Below are 17,752 nucleotides of genomic sequence, written 5' to 3'. Positions count from 1 at the left end.
AAAAAAAATTTGAGCTCTTTATATGTCCTAGATTGATTAAGTGCCTAGGGTGAATTTGAGCTTAAATATCTCTTTTATCATACCTTGACCCTGGCCTTACATTACAAGCTTGATAAAGACCTATTGATCTCTGAATAAATGTTAATCTACATTAGTGGAGAGAGAGATGAAAAACAAACTTATGGGATCCTAGTACTAATTTATGCTTAGATTTGGCATAAAATAATCCAAATTGAATGATATTCTTTGTAAGAGAGCATTCACACACACATGGAAGTCCATTCGAAAAGTAAGTTTTTACTTGAATTGATGCATGAATTTAAAGATTAGTTGTGTGTTACCTTAAGTTGGAATTTGAGTTAATTTTTGAAGAAAAAAAATTGGGAAAACATGATTTGGTACTTCTATATCTTGTCCAGGGATTTTTTTTATGTTCAGTTTTCTTTTTGTGATTTTCTTTTGCTCGAGGATTAGCAAAATCTTAAGTTTTGGGGTGTGATAATTCTATTTTATAGAATTATTTTAGTCCAATTTTGTTAGTAAATATTAGCTAAGTCCTTAATTCTCAATTATAATTTATTTATTTTTAGTATTTTTTATAATTAGTTTATTTTTAAGTGAGTTATTTTAATTTTATGTTATTCTTTTTAATTTAGTTATTATTTATTAGCTTTTATATTTTTTTTTAGGAATAAAAGAATTGGGCTTAATTTTAGAAAGTGAGATGTTGAAAGACTCGAAAGTCTGCTTGCATATGCTTCAGTGTTTTGTGCATAACTCAAGCTAAAAAACTCCAAATCATACAATTCTTAGACCATTGGAAAGCTAAGAGATATAGCTACAACTTATAGGAAGATTATGTTGCCCATTTATGCCTTTAAGATAGAGAAAATTGTGTCGGAAAATGGCTGGACGTACTGCACCGGGAATGGAAAATTGTAAAGATTGACAATTGATTTTTTTGTTCCTCTCATTACACTTTTAAGCCCAATTAAACCCTAGGTCAGCTTAAGGAACTTTAGGTTAAGCTTATTAGTATAAATAGGATATGTTTAACAACATGAGGGGAGACAACCTTTGGAGATTCAAGAAGCTAGAAGTTGAGACTAAAACTTGGAGATCAAGGTGGCAAATATTGTTTTGTTTTCTTTCTTGGCTTTTATTGTTCTTGTTACTTTCAATGGTTGAATTTTATGCAATGTTATTTTATTTTGCAACTATGAGTAGCTAATTTTATTTTTTCTAGGATTGTAGTTGAACTCACATGTAATCTAAGTTTTTAATCTCTTTTTTACTTATTTTTAATGGGATTTGAATTGTTTATTCCAATTTGTTCTTAATGCTTTTAATTGTGTGGCCACCAATTAAATTGATCTAGGAACCTAAACAAACTTGGGAAAGGAAGTTTAGAGTAGACTAAAATTGGGATAGCATATGATCATATTAATTGATTTACGTATAGGATAGGGATATACCTATAGGCCATATGTAGCCAGATTAGAGCCTAAACTTAATGAGTCTGTTTTAATTTCAATTCACATAGGGATATAGTGTTTTGGTTAAAATAGATATTTTTATAAGATGAGTCTGGAGACCCTTATAAATAATTTAGGACTCTAGGTTAGCAATTCAACCCATTGAATTAAGTTAAGGAAGAGAGGTAAGATTTAGATGAAGTGTGAGGGATATTGTAATCCTAGGCTTATTTGATTGATATTTTCTCAAGTTATTATTATTTTGATTTTCCTTGTTGGTTTAATTTTAGTTAATTAGTTTTAGTTAATCAATTAATTTTGAGTGTTTAGATAAGGTTAATTTGTTCTAATTTTAGTACTTAGTAAAATTTTAGATCAATTCCCTGCGGGATCAATACTCTGCTTGCTTATATACTATCTATTCGATACGTATACTTGCGTAGTGGAATTTTAACTGACATAAACCAATCTGAATTGCATGATATTCTTTGAAGGAGATTATTCGACACACACACAGAGGAAGTCTATTTGAAAGTGAGCTTTCATTTGAATTGATGCATGAATTTGAAGATTATCTATATTTTTCCTTGAGTTGAAATTGTGAGATAATTTTTGAGGAAAATTGGGAAATAATAACTTGGTGAATTTGTGTCTCTTGAAAAGTTTTTCTTAAGTTTCTTAATTTTTGTGTTTTCTTTTCTTTTGCTCGAGAACTACAAAATCTTAAGTTTAGGGGTGTGATAATTCTATGAAATAGAATTATTTTTATCTTAAATTGTTCTTTAAAGTTAGCTATGTTCTTAAGTTTAGGTTAGAATTTAGTTATTTTTCTATTTAGTTTATTTTTATTAAGTTAATTTAATTTTATGTTTATCTATCTTAGTTTAGCTATTATTTTGTTAGTTTTTATATTTTTGTAGGATTCTAGAAGAGTAAGGCTTAATTGGGTGAATAATGGTGTTTGAGGAGTTTAGACCATGTTCATACAGCATTACTCTCGCTCCAAATGTCCAAATGATACAATTCTTGAACCATTGGAAAGCTAAGAGATAGAGCTGCAACTTTCATGTAGATCACTTTGCCTAGTTCTATCTCAAAAATGGAGAAAATCACAATCGAAGTTGATGAAATGCAACGGTTAACAAAAAGAAGACATGAAGCAAAGGGAGCGTCGTAGCTTAGATGGGGTGTGTCACGGCATCGAGCTAGAAAACTTGAAGAAGGAATGCTGAAAAGAGCTAGTTAAAGGCTGACTAAGTCCTTATTGGGCTCTACACTTATTCTAAGCCCAAATTAAGAGTTTTTAGGCCAAAATAGTTTAGTTTAGGTAGATTAGGTTAAGTAAGGTTATAAATAGTTAGCTTAAAGAGATATTACCAGTACACATACACAAACACACACATATTAAGGAAAAATCCTAAGACAGATTCAAAAAGCTAGAAGTTGAGGTTGAAGATTGAAGATCAAGACTACAAAAATATTTATTTTTTTCTTATTTAGCTTTTCTTCTTGTTTCTTTTGATGGCAAAACCTCATATGATTTTATCTACCTTTGCAATTATGTCTAGCTAAATTTCGTTTCTTAGGATTGCAATTGAATTCACATGTAGTCTAAATTTTTAATCTTTTTGTAGCCTCTTTTCAATGGGATAGAAATGTTTTTCCAATTTGTTCTTAATGCTTTTAATTGCCTGATCAACAATTAAATTGATTTAGAAACCTAAACATAATTTGGGAAAGGGAGTTTAGTATAAACTAAAATTGGAATAGCATATGATCATATTTATTTGATTTAATGAACAAATTGATTTGTGTACAAGATAGCAATATACCCATATGCCGCATGTAGCTAGTATTAAAGCTTGAACTTAATTGTAACGACCGCTCCTCGATTGCTACTGGCGTCCGAGTCCTGCGGGAGAACTTGCCAAGTCCCGAACAAGCATTAATTGAAACTTTTGTTAATACATTATATTCATTTCACCAATTCATGTAATCGCTTTGAACCGTATAACTCTTTGTAATATGATTTGAACAAAAAGTCATAATAAAACGACTTAACCTTTATTCCTCATAATGGTAAAAATACATTAAAATTTATAATCTCCAACTGTACATTTACATTGAGACTAGTGTCTATTTACAAAAACAAAATACACTACGAACGACTCGACCTCTAGCAGCGGAGTGACTCGAAATAAAGTGTTATGAGATGCCTTTATCTATCCGCGGTGGACAATAAGTGCTGATGAATGCACACTAGGTTGATCACTTATCTGCAAAAAGGGAGAAAAGGGGGGTGAGTATCTCAGCTCAGTGATCATCAGCTCCGTGAATAGGGCATAGATGGGAAACAAGCTTAGAGCAAATAATTTGACGGCTAAAACCAGAGTATAAAATGATAACCTTATAAAACTAAATAACAAAAAAGGTATTTGTGCCTTGTAAAAATAATGCCGTAAAAATCATAGTGCGATACTTTCCTTGGCAAACAATGCCAAAATCAAAGCATAGTAAAATAAATTTCAATCATCAAAATCGTTTATTTCCGTCATAAATACAAATGGCCATATAAAACACGTACGCTCCCAAATCGTGTGGCATGTAAAAATAATCATGTACATCCACATTTAAAAACTCATGATCAACATATAAAACACTGAAAGCTTTCAATTAAAAAAGGGAGCTGAGGAAAAACAATATCTCTCCACCGTGCAAAAGAGTACAAGTCTAAAAACTCTCGAGACTCTCAAGTAGGTAATCATAGATAATCAACCCATGGACCATCTTCCAAGTAATAACAATCCAAGAGGCCCCCTTCCACTGGATTCCCAAAGCCATGAAAGTCTCGACGATGTTGGTCGACATCAAAGAAATCATGTGGTTGCAACCACATATATCAACTCGTGGCCTTGCCACGTATAACAACCTGTGGCTTTGCCACGTATAATCACAAATCATGGCCTAGCCACGTCTAACAGCTAGTCGATGACCCAAAAGGTTCTCTAGCTAGAGCTTACTTGTGCGCAAGGGTCACACTATCCCGATGTGACATTCGGCTTACTCTCGATGCTCTCGGTTTGTCAAAATCATTTTCAAAACCAAATCAAGGTTTTCAAGAGTTTTTCTTTAAATCATTTGACAATAAGGTTCAGTAACCTTTCAAAATTGCATTTCACATTAAAATGCATGGTGTAAACATTTGCATAAAGTTTGGACTAAAACTGGCTCACAAGAATTCAAATGTAAGCCATTTATCAAGTGCAATCAACTATGCACACTACACAAAGATTCAAGGCACGTTTTTGATGCAAAACATTGCAAATGGGCTTGTTTCCCAGTTTCTAAAACACTTTACATATATATATATATATATATATATACATATATTATACACAAACAACTTCCAAATCAATTTGCATCCATAATTGCCTATGGTTTTTACCAGCTCATGCTCTCCACAAAAGTGTTGTATAAATCATTCCAAACCAAGTATTCAAATCACTTATCATTTTCTAGCAACTCATGCTTTCCACAAAGGCATTGAATAATACTATACATATACTTTGACATAGCACAGAATCTTTTAAAATTGACACCCTTTACTCACCTTAAAATGGCGGGATGTTACTTCGCAATTTATCCTGTTAGGTTTCAAATTAAATTAGCTTGCCAGCCACCCCGTTTCCTACTCTAGTTAATCACCGCGGTAATCCTTTTCCACTTGCGCACTTCCTAGCTATAAATCAAGCTTAATATACTTAGTATTTATCATTCCAATTCAGCTCACATTTGTTGCCCTATGTACCACATTCTTAGTTCCTTTCATTTTCAAGAACTCTTCACATTTCAAATAATTATTTTTCACTATACCCGACCCCACACATTATTTCCAATTTCATGCATATACACAATGATATATGGGCAACATCTTAACCAAGAATCCTTAATCAATATCCACATTGTTCATCTTCATTCTTATAAATACTCTAACATGCAACCACTAGTTTTCAACTAGCCGAACCTAATGTGCCATAACATACCTACACTGCATGCTTACCTTCCACATCACTTTGAACTCTACATACAATTCAATATCTCCTCATAACATTGTTCACCTTTGTTGCCACAAACATAAATCATCAACAAATGTTTTATCTTTTTTTCCATTCATGAAACTCAAGGTCAAGAACACTTACCCATCATTTCTTTGTCTCAAATCACCATATGCCTGTTTTCAATCAACATGCATGCATTCGGTCCTTTGATTCTTTAAAGATCTTGCTGCCACAAAATGTTTCTTATGGTTACAACCGGTTTTCAAAACATGCATGCTAACAAATCACAACTCTTACCTTCCTCTCTCTTGAATAATCAAACCGAAGCACTAATTTTCTTCAAGCTTCCAATATTCACTTTGAATGGTAAGTAAGCATCAAGACTCAACAAGGAAAAAGTGAAAAACCCATGGTTTCTCCTGAATCCTCACAAACCTGAGCCTTCCTCCATTTCCTCTCTTTTCTTCTCTTTTTTTCTCTTTTCTTTCTCTTTTCTTCCTCTCGGATGGAGCTCTTAAGAACAATTTCTTCTTTCTTTTCCTTTCTCAATGGCTGATTCTCTTAAGCTTCTCAAGGCCAAATTTCTTTTCTCTTTTACTTTTTGAAACTTCGTATTTATATGGCTATCCACTTAGCCAATCAAATTGCATGCACACTTTCATTCTTTTATTCTATTTGGCCACCCACTTAGCCAATTACAATTTATACACTCTTTTATCTTTTCATGTTATTTGGCCACCTTGCCAACCTATGAATTTTGATGCAACAATTTCCATCTCTTTTACTTGGTTGAATATCTACTTCCATTATCCATCCATTCTTTAATCTATCTTCATGCATTCTTAATGCATTTCCATGTCATTCACCTTACTTATGTCTAATAGCCTTACATGCATTCTCCCGCATTATTTCTCATTTGACCTCCCATTTAGCTAATAACATTACATGCATCTACATTTCGTTTCTTTTGGTCCAACATTGCCACCAAGTGTCTTCCATGCATAAATCTTCCATGCTTTCTTTAACTAGTAAAATCACATGCATATTTCACCTTTTACATTTGTCTCCTTCCTTTTTATTTGTCACATGGTGAGGTGCCACATGTTCCTCACTAAGATTACACCTTTATATACCATCTTTTACATGTAATAGTATTGTCGCATGCATGTGCCAATCTTCCACATAACCTTATTTTCCTTGACTAATTATTTTTTTTTCATCCAATTTTGCATGTGACCAATAATTTCTCTACCTAAGTAATACAATATAATATAAATGAATAAAATATTATTTTTATTCATGTCATCAAAAAATTCTATTATTGGTCTCCCCCACTTAGACTTAACCTATTTCTTGCAAGATACGACTCATTCCAACATCGGATTATTTTAATATTATTTTATTAATAAAAATATTATTTTATTCTAAAATATCCCTTTCACCTGTCACCACTCTTTGGCATTTAAATTTATATCAATTGACCCTTCATCTTGTCAATAAGGTCTTATTGACTTCTATAGGAAGGTAAAAGGTGTTACATTAATAAGTCAATTCTAATTTCAATTCACATAGGAATATCGTGTTTTGGTTAAAGTAGATATTTTTATAAGAGACTCGGGAGAGCATTATAAATAATTGAGGACTCTAGGTTAGCAATTCAACCTATTGGAATAAGGAAGACAAGTATGATTTAGATGAAGTGTGAGGGATATTGTAATCCTAGGCTTCTTAATTTGATTTTTATTTAATTATATTCTTGCTTCGATTTTTAATTATTGGTTAGTTAGTTTTGGTTCATTAATTTCTAGTTTAATTATATCTCTACTTTTGATTATTTGGATAAGATTAAATTGTTTTTTATTTTAGTACTTAGTAAAATTTTAGATCAATTCTTTGTGAGATCGACACTCTACTTACCATTATATTATCTTTTCGATACGTATACTTGCATAGGTAGAATTTTAATTGACAAAGAGGTAGTTGAATTTACTATTTTTAATGCAACTAAGTACCCTTCTCCCATAGCTCATTGTTATAAAATGGACTTAACTGATAAAGGTAGAGGTAATCCTACTCCACCATTTACAAGAGAGCAAGCACCAACTTTTGAGTTAGATCCACCACCTTTAATTAATCTTAATTTTAAGGTGGGACAACAATTGTTACTAACCAAATTAGTCAAGCTCTTTCTATGGAAACAAAAATCAAAGTGGTCATGTCCTTACAAAGTGGTTAAGGTCTATCCATGTGGTGCAATAGATATTTGTAGTGAGGCTATTGAAACATTCAGAGTGAACGGGCAGCGTTTCTAGCATTTTTTGGGGGGAGAACTAGATCGCCAAAGATCCTCAATCATTCTAGTAGACAACAATAAAGTGGTGCCAGAGTCAAGCTAGTGACTATAAAGAAACATTCCTTGGAAGGCAACCTAAGCTTTCGAAACTCATATTTTCTCTTTCCAATTATTTATATTTTATTTACTTATTGAAATAAAAAAAAAACTACCAACCATGGAAGACCAAGATGAAGATGAAGAGGGGGATGATTTATAAAGCTCATCTACAAGTCAAGAGACTATTCCTTTTCTTTCCTTTTAGTAATATTGGGGACAATGTTTACTTTTAAGTTTGAAGGGGGGGGGGATTTTTAGTTTTTATGCTTTGTTTTTGTCTTGCATTTATATTTTTAGAATTTAATTTTAAGTTTAGCTATTTATCATCTAATTTTATGCATGTTTTAAGAACTTGAGCTTGATTTAATTACACCAATTTCTTTTAATTTACTTATTCAATGATGAGAACATAGTTATATTTTTATGTTGATTCTATGAAACATGTGAATATTGTTGAGTATTATGTAAATTCTTATGCTAAGCTTCACTGTTAGGATGTGTTTTCTACAATTTGAGCGCCATATCTTTTACCTAGATTCATTATGCACATCTAGAGAAGGTTTGTGTTAATGTGAAATTTTGAAACATGTATTGAGTTCTAGCATTTGTTTGATTCTCTCTCTCGGCAAAGTCCTAGGCTATACTTAGTTAAGGAGATGATGTAGGCCATCTTTGGGTCGATTCAGCCTTTTCGAGCCACCTTGTTGTATATTTATCTTTAGTTTAACTTTTTTAAGGTTAATATAGCTTTTTTCAGGTTAATATAGATTTTTTCTTTATTTGAACAGTTAATTTTTAGCCTAGACCGTTAAATAAATAATTTCAAGTTTTGCATCCCTCATTTCTAATTACATAAGTTAATTTAGGAAATATAATGAGCAATATAGTGAAAAAGGTAGTAAAATTGAAAGAGATTTAAAAGATAAAAGTATGGTTGTATCCATTTACTACCCAATACAAGAAAATAGTTTGGGGGTGTAATATTAAGCAAAAGAAAAGAAAAAGAAGAAGAAAAATGAAGTGTTCAACAAAAAAAATTTGTGAAAAAGGTTGTATTTGGCGAAAGAAAATAAAGCTCGTTATAGTTCCTAGAATGACTATGTGCTTAAGGTGATTTAAGCTACATATTATTCCGTATACTACCTTAACTCTAGCCATACATTGCAAGCGAACTAAAAATCTATTGATTCTTAACATAGTATTAGTCAACATTAGTGAAGAGAGAGATGAAAAGCAAACATATGGAACTCTATTACTAATTTTAATTTTGCATGCATATAAACTCATCCGTACTGTATAATGTTTTTGGTGAAAAGATTGCACATGCACACAGAGAAATCCATATGATGATGAGCTTGCATTTGAATTGAAACTTGAACTTGAATAATAATTGTTTGTTGCTTAGAGTTGAGATTATGAATTAACTTTTGAAGATATTAAAGGTGATTGTTGAGTTGGTACAATTTATCTCTAGTTAAGTTGCTTTCTTGAATTATGTTATTGCATTTTACTTTATATTTTGCTCGATGACTAGCAAAATCTTAAGTTTGGGGGTGTGATAACTCTATTATATAAAGTTATTTTGATACATTTTGGGGAGTCAAATAGCTAGGTCTTTGAGATTTTAGGTTCAGATTTTTGGATTTTAGGTGTATTTCTTAGTTAAGTTTAATTATATTTTGATTAGTTTAAATTAAGTTATTTTAGTTTTATTTTACGTTATTTTGTTTTAAATTACTTTAAGTATAGTTATTGTTGACTTCTCTCATTGTTCTTATATGAAATTTGATGAAAAATTGTGCAAGTGTGGTGATGGTTTCATTCATACATGCTGCTATATTTCAAAAATAACTTGAGCTGCAGAAATGTGGTTGATATGATTCTTGAGCCATTGGAAATCTAAGAGATAGGGCTAAAACTTTCATGATTACAAATTCTCCTAGTTCAGGTCAGATCGAGGTGATAATCTTGTTGGAAGAAGCTAGATTGCTACAGTTCTGCACAAGGCAACACAAGGGAATCAAGGCTGTAGCGCACTACTGCTGCAAAGTCCCATACTATAGCTGAGAGCACGAAGCTACAACACTCGAGGAGCCAATGCTACAATGCCCAAAAAACCAAAAATGAGACGTCTGACAAATTTCCAAAAATAAATTTTTGACAAGAGTTAACAAGCAACTTTTCTGGAGAAAAAAAGCCAAAAACAAAGCAAGAAAGCAAGACAATTTAAGGGAGAATCAAGATCATCACAGCCCAATTCTCGAGCCATGACCAGCACAAGGGCCTGAGAAGAATAGCCCATTAGACCCAAGCAAGCTTCTCTTTCTTTAAGGTCTATTACTCAAAATTTTTAATGAATGTTCTTTCGAAATTAGACAGTGAGAACCAAGTATATATATATATATAACATCCCTAAAATAGGGTTATCATTCTTCAACCCTAATCGACAGGGGTAATCAATCAACACACAAAGTGTATAACAATCTCATAATTTACATTTCAGTAAATATATACACTGACAAGAGATCTTGACTATCAGTAGAGTGACTTTAGGCGTGGGTGCTGCTATAGGATACCATGGTACCTACCAAATGGCGAATACAAATGGACAGTTCAATCTAGGTCCCAACTACCTCAGAATCTGAAAACATGAAGTTAAAAAGAGTGAGTATAAATCCAGTGAGTGAACATAAAAAGGGAACAAGCAAACGATACGGAGAGCTTTTCGAAAACATGATGCACTTGTGTAAAAACAATGCAATTTTATATATTATCAACAAAACTCGATGCCGTGCTGTTTTTTAATTAATTTTAAAACATTTACGAAATTCAAGCATAGCAAAGCGAATCTATCTGTAGTGGAAAGGCATTCTATAGCATATAGTACAATCACATTTTTTATTTTCATAACTTGTCTATAACATATACATATATATATATATATATACATGTACACCACCGTCGACTTACTCAGCTCATGTGCACTCCCTATATGCACATTTCAATATCATCACACGCACTCCTGCCCACATCCTTACCGACATGTGCACTCCCACACCGCACACCACTGGCACCATCACGTGCACTCCCACACCACACGTGCAAATTTATAGCTATTATACAGCATTATCACTCAAAGCATAACACACATATCCACATAATATAAGAACACCTGGTTTCATTATATCACATATTTTACCACATAAAAACATTTCATCAAGAGCTTGTTCCCATGCACGTTTTTAAAGAAAAGTCTGATAAAACATTTTAGGTGATTCAATTAAACACGTATGCATTTATTCCAAAACATTTTAATGCAAGTTCACTCACCTTACGATAGCGAGATATTACATCGCTATTAGTGCGGAGGTGTATCTAGCTATTTCTACTTGCCAATCGCTCGTTATTTCCTCTGGCACGCCACCACAGTCTACTATCTTTACTTTTGTACTTCTTAGCAATAATCCAAATTTAATATTTTTAGTGTAAATCATTTCTACTTCTCTTTTTCCTTCAATCATGAATCCTTATTCAACTAACTTATATCTTGACACATTTTTACCATAGTTGACTTTATCCTTTACTTGCGTAATTCTTTAAATTATAATTACCGACAACTTAATTATGACTCTAGCACCCATATTAACCTTTTTTAGCCATTTTCATTCAAATTCGTCTTATATTTCCACACATAATCCACATATATGGCAGCAACAATCATCCTCACTTTCACTCAATTATTTCCAAGCTTACAATTAATATAATTACCTTCCATCCATACCCATGACATCATGATAACCCTACATATTGCACACAATTATTCTCACCATATTAAACCAATCATAGGCTTCAAAATGTAGCATTAAGCTTACCACTTGGTTTTAGCTTGAATTTCACCCAACAAAATTAATAATTTCCTCACACCTATGGCCACCATAGCTGCCACAAAATGGTTCACACATTATTTCTCCAAAGATTTAACCAACCATGAGCTTAAAACACAAAAATCCTTACCATATGTTTCTTGAATCTTGAGACCGACTTGATATTTCTTCAATTACTCTTGAATAACTCACTATCCAAGCCTCTCACTTTTCTCTTCTTTTTTTCCTTGGCCGATTCTCTCTATTTTTCTTTTCAAATGCATGGTGGGAAGGTGAAATGGCATAGGAGTGTGAAAATGGCGTTGGGTGGGTGAAAATGGCATTGGGAGCATGAAGGTAAAGGAGAAAATATCTTTTGGCTGAAGATAAGAACCAGCCATGAGATAAGGATGAAAAGTCAAAGCTTCCTTTGGAAGCTTTGACCACTAATAACAAAATTACTATTTTACCCTCCAAGGTTTTCACCTTTTTTAATTGTATCCTCCCACAATCTTTTAATTCCAATTTCTTTCCATTTTTCTTCCTTAACACTTGTATCGATAAAATATCAAGTTTATGCTTCAACGTAGTATCGCCGTAATATTTCAATATTTACTTACCCATGCTAGCTTTATTTAATAAACACACGCAAGCCCCATTAACGTAATTTTTCTCTAAAATTTCCTCGTTCTTCTTTTCCCCCACTTAGATTGACCATATACTCCTTCATGGAAAATTTTGATATTGAATTAAATATTAATATTTTAATATTATTTTATTAATAAAATATTATTTTTTTCTAAAATTTTTCACTTGTCTCCTTGGCACCCAAAATGTCTTGTTATGCCTCAATTCACTTTCGAATCACTTTTTATATCATTAATTCATCCTCAATAAAAATATTATTATTTAATTGCTATTGCTTCGTGTTCGGAATATTTTATTCCAAACTATGCCTTTCACCCTTCATCACTTTTAAACACTCTAATTAATCTCAATTGGCATCGATAAGCCTTATTAGCTAGCATATCAAAGAATGGGGTGTTACAACAAAGCTTCAACTATTAGTTTTTCTCTCTACTTTTGTTTTACTTTTATTTTCTTTAACTTGGATTAATGGTTAATTGTTTTCGGATGATGATTTTATTAGATACTATGAACTAATTTATTTTTCTATGATTGTGGTGGATTTCAACATATAATCTGAATATTTGTTTCTCTTTTATTCACTACGAATGGATATAGTTTTGCTTATTCAAATATGTTTGTAATGCTTTTAATTGTCTAACAAACAATTGAATGATTTGTAAATCTAAATGAGACTCGACAGAGTAATTTTATATCAGATTAAGATTTGAATAGTATATGTTCACGTCACTTATGTGATCTGATTTGCAATTAGGGTCGACTTATGCCTAAATGCCATACATAGCTAAATTAAAACACTAGCTTTATGAACCTTATTTAATTGATTACTATAGACATACAGCGACCCAATTAAGTTAGATATTTGTACAAGCATCTCAATGGAGACTTGTGGATAGGTTTGGATTTTAGGTTAGCAAAACTACCCATGAATGTAAATAAGGAGAGAAATAGATGTCAGATGAAGTGTTGAATGAATCCATAATCTTAGGTTTTAATCTATTGCTTTTCTCTAAAGAATTTTTAGTTTTTGTTAATTGGTTTAGTTTTTTTGAGTGAATTTAGTTTAAATTAATTTCTATAAAATCGAGTTACTTGAATAAGATTGATTTGTCATAATTTTAGTACTTAGTGAACAATTAGGAGCAAATCTTTGTGGGATACGATTATGGACTTACTATCTATATTACTTGTTTGATACATACACTTGCATGACTAAATCAACAGCATCTAGTCAAATGAACCACTGGAACTTGTTATTGCTCATTTGGGTGCCATTATCAAATCTCTGCATTTAATCTCAACCAAAAGAAAAGAAAACAACACACAAAGCATAATATTCCACCAATAAAATCAGCCTTTATTTCCTTGAATCGCAAGAAATTAATGCCTAAATTATTAAGAAAAATTCCAACTATTAATTCTTCTAATTTATCTCAACCAACTACTCAACAAATAAGTATAAAAAAAAATCTCAAGTATCAGTTATCCCACATGCTCAATTTCAACAACCCTAATACTTCTAAAGCAAAAACCAAACAAGTCTACTACAACTCAAAAATATTAAAGCACAATATCATGCTAGTCATAATTTTCCATAAAACATTTTCAACAAATCAAATAATTAGAAGCAAAAATTAAATATTCCTAAAAATATTAAAGAAAAAAATGAAAACTTAATTGCAATCTTGAGCAAAGGAGTTGAAAGGAAGATTTGATTAAGGTTTTTTATGTTGTTGATGGGTACATGGGGAGATTGATCAAGAGAGAATAATGGGTTGTAGAGAATCGATAAGAAATGGAAAGGTGTGGGATGAAGAGAGATGGAAAGAAAAGTGCAAAAATTTTTTAGAAAAAAAGGGTTTTAGGGCTGATTTTGGTAAAAAGGGATTTAAATAGGGGAGGGAAGGGGATTTTTAGGCTAAGAGAAAGCCCACAAGAAAGAGGCCACGACCTACCCTTAAGGAAGTTGTGACCCTCGTTCCTTTTCTTCGTTAAGTCACGACCTAGCTATTTCTTAAGGGGAGGTCGTGGCCTCGATGGTGCATGCCTTCTTTTAAGGGTGCAGGGCCACTACCTAGCTTGGTGAGGACCAAGGCCTCCGTAACTCCTTAATCAGGAGAAGGCCAAGGCCTCCCTTAATGGGAGTTACGACCTTCCTTTTTTTTTTCTTGCTGTTTCCCCAAATGGGAGCCGCAACCTACCTTTTTTTTCTTTTTTATCATTAAAAGGTAGCTGTAAAATAAAGAAAATTTATTAATAAAATTTTATAATGAAAAAAAAATGAATGAAAATAACTTAAAGTAAAAAAAATTAAGTTAAAATGCTTAAGTTGCGTCTCAAAAAGTGCTTGATTTATAGTCTTTGTCTTGACTTTCTCTTATTCAAATTGCGTCAATCAATGTAATCAAAATCACCACCCTAGTAATGCTTTGATTGTTGCCCATTCACTTTGAAGCTTGCTTTATCATCGGCCACCTCCACTGCTCCATGAGGATATACATTCATAACAACGGAAGGTCCAAACCAACAAGACTTCAGCTTTTCAGGAAATAATTTCAAATGAGAATTATATAGAGAACATGTTGGCCAAGCTCAAAGCTTCTCTTTATGATTTTCTAATCATGCCATCTTCTCGTTTTCTCCTTGTAGATTATTGTATTCTCATGTACTTCTAGATGAAATTCATCCATCCCATTGAGTTGTAAAAGACATTTTTCTCTAACTGCTTGCATTTCAAAATTCAGCTTTTTAACTGCCCAATATGCCTTGTTGTCAAGTTCAATTGGAAGATGCAAGCTTTACCATAAACCAATCTAAAAGGAGACATCCCAATCGGAGTTTTCTATGTAGTCCTATAAGCCCACAAAGCATCATCCAACTTTTTTAACAAATTTTTTTCTAAAAGGACAAACAATATTCCCCAAAATTCTTTTAATTTCTCTGTTTAAAACTTCCATTTGGCCACTAGTTTGAGAATGATAAGTAGTGGCTATTTTATACTTGACCCCATATTTGGCAAGGAGTTCCTCAAAATTTTGGTTGCAAAAGTGAGACCCTTTATTAATAATTATGGCTCTAGGTGTACCAAAACATGCGAAGATGTTCTTTTTCAAGAAATTTATCACTACCTTAAAGTCATTCCTTAGCAATGCAATAGCTTCAACCCATTTAGAAACATAATCAATAGCAACCAAGATGTATTCATTGTTGAAGGATAGATTAAATGGATGTAAAAATCAATTCCCCATACATCAAAAATTTCAACTTCAAGGATGTTGTTAAGAGGCATCTCATGTCTCCTAGATATATTGCCCACTCTTTGACATCTATCGCATCTTTCAACAAAATTATGAGTATCTTTAAAAAGAAAAGGCCAGTAAAAACTGATTGAAGAACCTTTGCAACAATTCTTTTTTCCCCATAATGTCCTCTATAATTAGATGATCGGCAGTGATAAAGAATACTTTCAAATTCTTCTTCAAGAACACACTTTATAATGATTTGATCTGCACAATGCTTGTAAACAAAAGGCTTATCACGCATGTAATATTTAACATCACGCAAGAATTTATTCTTTTGTTGAGAATTGAATCCATGAGGACGAGATTACTCATTAGGTAATTCACAACATCAACATACCATGGCAATTATTTCTGCTTCCTACATGAAGCAATTGCTCATCGGGAAAGGTCTCATTGATCACTATTGAATTTCCAGCTTGTTACCAATTCTCCAATCTAGATAGATTGTCTGTCACTTGATTTTTTGTACTTTTTTAATTTTGAATTTCCAAGTCAAATTCTTGAAGCAAGAGTACCCATCTTATCAAGCATGGTTTGCCATCCTTATCCTCAATTAGATATTTAGTAGTTGCATGGTCAGTGTAAACAATGACTTTTATACCAAGATAAGAGTGAAATTTATCAAAAGCAAAAATAATAGCAACTCCTTTTCAGCTATGGTGTAATTAGGTTGAGCATCAGTCAATGTTCTACTAGCATAATAAATAGGATTCAAATCTTCTCTTTCTGTTGGCCCAAAACTGCACCAACTACATAATCACTAGCATCACATATTAGTTCAAATGGAAAATTCCAATCCAGAATAGTGATAATAGGAGCAAAAATTAATCTTTTTTTCAATTCAACAAAAGCATCATGGCAAGCATCATCAAAATTGAAAAGAGTATCCTTTTTCCAACAAATTACAAAGAGGCTTAGAAATTTTAAAAAAATCTCTAATGAATCTCCTATAAAATCCAACATGTCCTAAAAAACTACAAATACCTTTTACAGTGGTGTGAGGTGGAAGTTTTTTAATTATTTCAATTTTTGCTTTGTCTACTTCTAAATCTTTGCTTGAAACTCAATGTCCTAAGAGGCCTTCTTGCTCCATAAAGTGGCCTTTTTCCTAATTAAAACTAAATTAGTTTCTTCACATTTCTTAAGTACTCTAGCAAGATTAAATAGACAATCATCAAAATTATCCCCAAATATTGAAAAATTATCCTTAAATACTTCCAAACACTTTTCAACCATATTAGAAAAAATTGCCATCATACATCTCAAAAAAGTGGTTAGAGCATTAAAAAGACTAAAAGGCATTCTTCTAAAAGCAAAAGTTCGACATGGACAAGTAAAGGTGGTTTTCTCTTAGTCTTCAAAAACAATGGCAATTTGATTATAACTAGAATGACCATCCCAAAAGCAATAAAAATCCTTACCTGCTAGTCTATCAAGCATCTTATGAATAAAAAGAGTGGAAAGTGATATTTTCTAGTGGCTTTGTTTAATTTTCTATAATCCATACATATCCTCCAACCACTCATAGTTCTAGGAGGAATGAGTTCATTATTTTCATTAAAAACTATAGTCATACCTCCTTTATTTAGGACACATTAGACTGGACTTACCCCTAAACTATCATAAATAGGATAGAAAATACCTGCATCTAGCCACTTGATAATTTCTTTCTTTACTACCTCTTTCATGATTGAGCTCAACCTTCGTTAATGCTCAATGGTTGCTTTGTGATTTTCTTTCAAAAGAATTTTGTGCATGCAAATTGATAGACTAATTCTTTTATTGTTTGCAATGGTCCATCCAATTTTTGTCATGTAATCTCTAAAAAACCAAAAGAGTTTATTTTCCCACTTATTAGTAAAGGAAGAATAAACAATTACTGGTAGTGTAGAAGAATTCCCCAAAAAAGCATACCTTAAATGGTTAGGTAATGGTTTAAGCTAAAATGTAGAAGGTTCTTCAATGGAAGGCTTGGTTGGTGAAGTTCAAATTAATGAGTCCAAATACTCAAACT

This window comes from Theobroma cacao, chromosome 4 (genome assembly GCF_000208745.1).
Source record: "Theobroma cacao cultivar B97-61/B2 chromosome 4, Criollo_cocoa_genome_V2, whole genome shotgun sequence".
Taxonomy (NCBI): domain Eukaryota; kingdom Viridiplantae; phylum Streptophyta; class Magnoliopsida; order Malvales; family Malvaceae; genus Theobroma; species Theobroma cacao.
Note: the sequence above shows the minus strand (reverse complement) of the source record.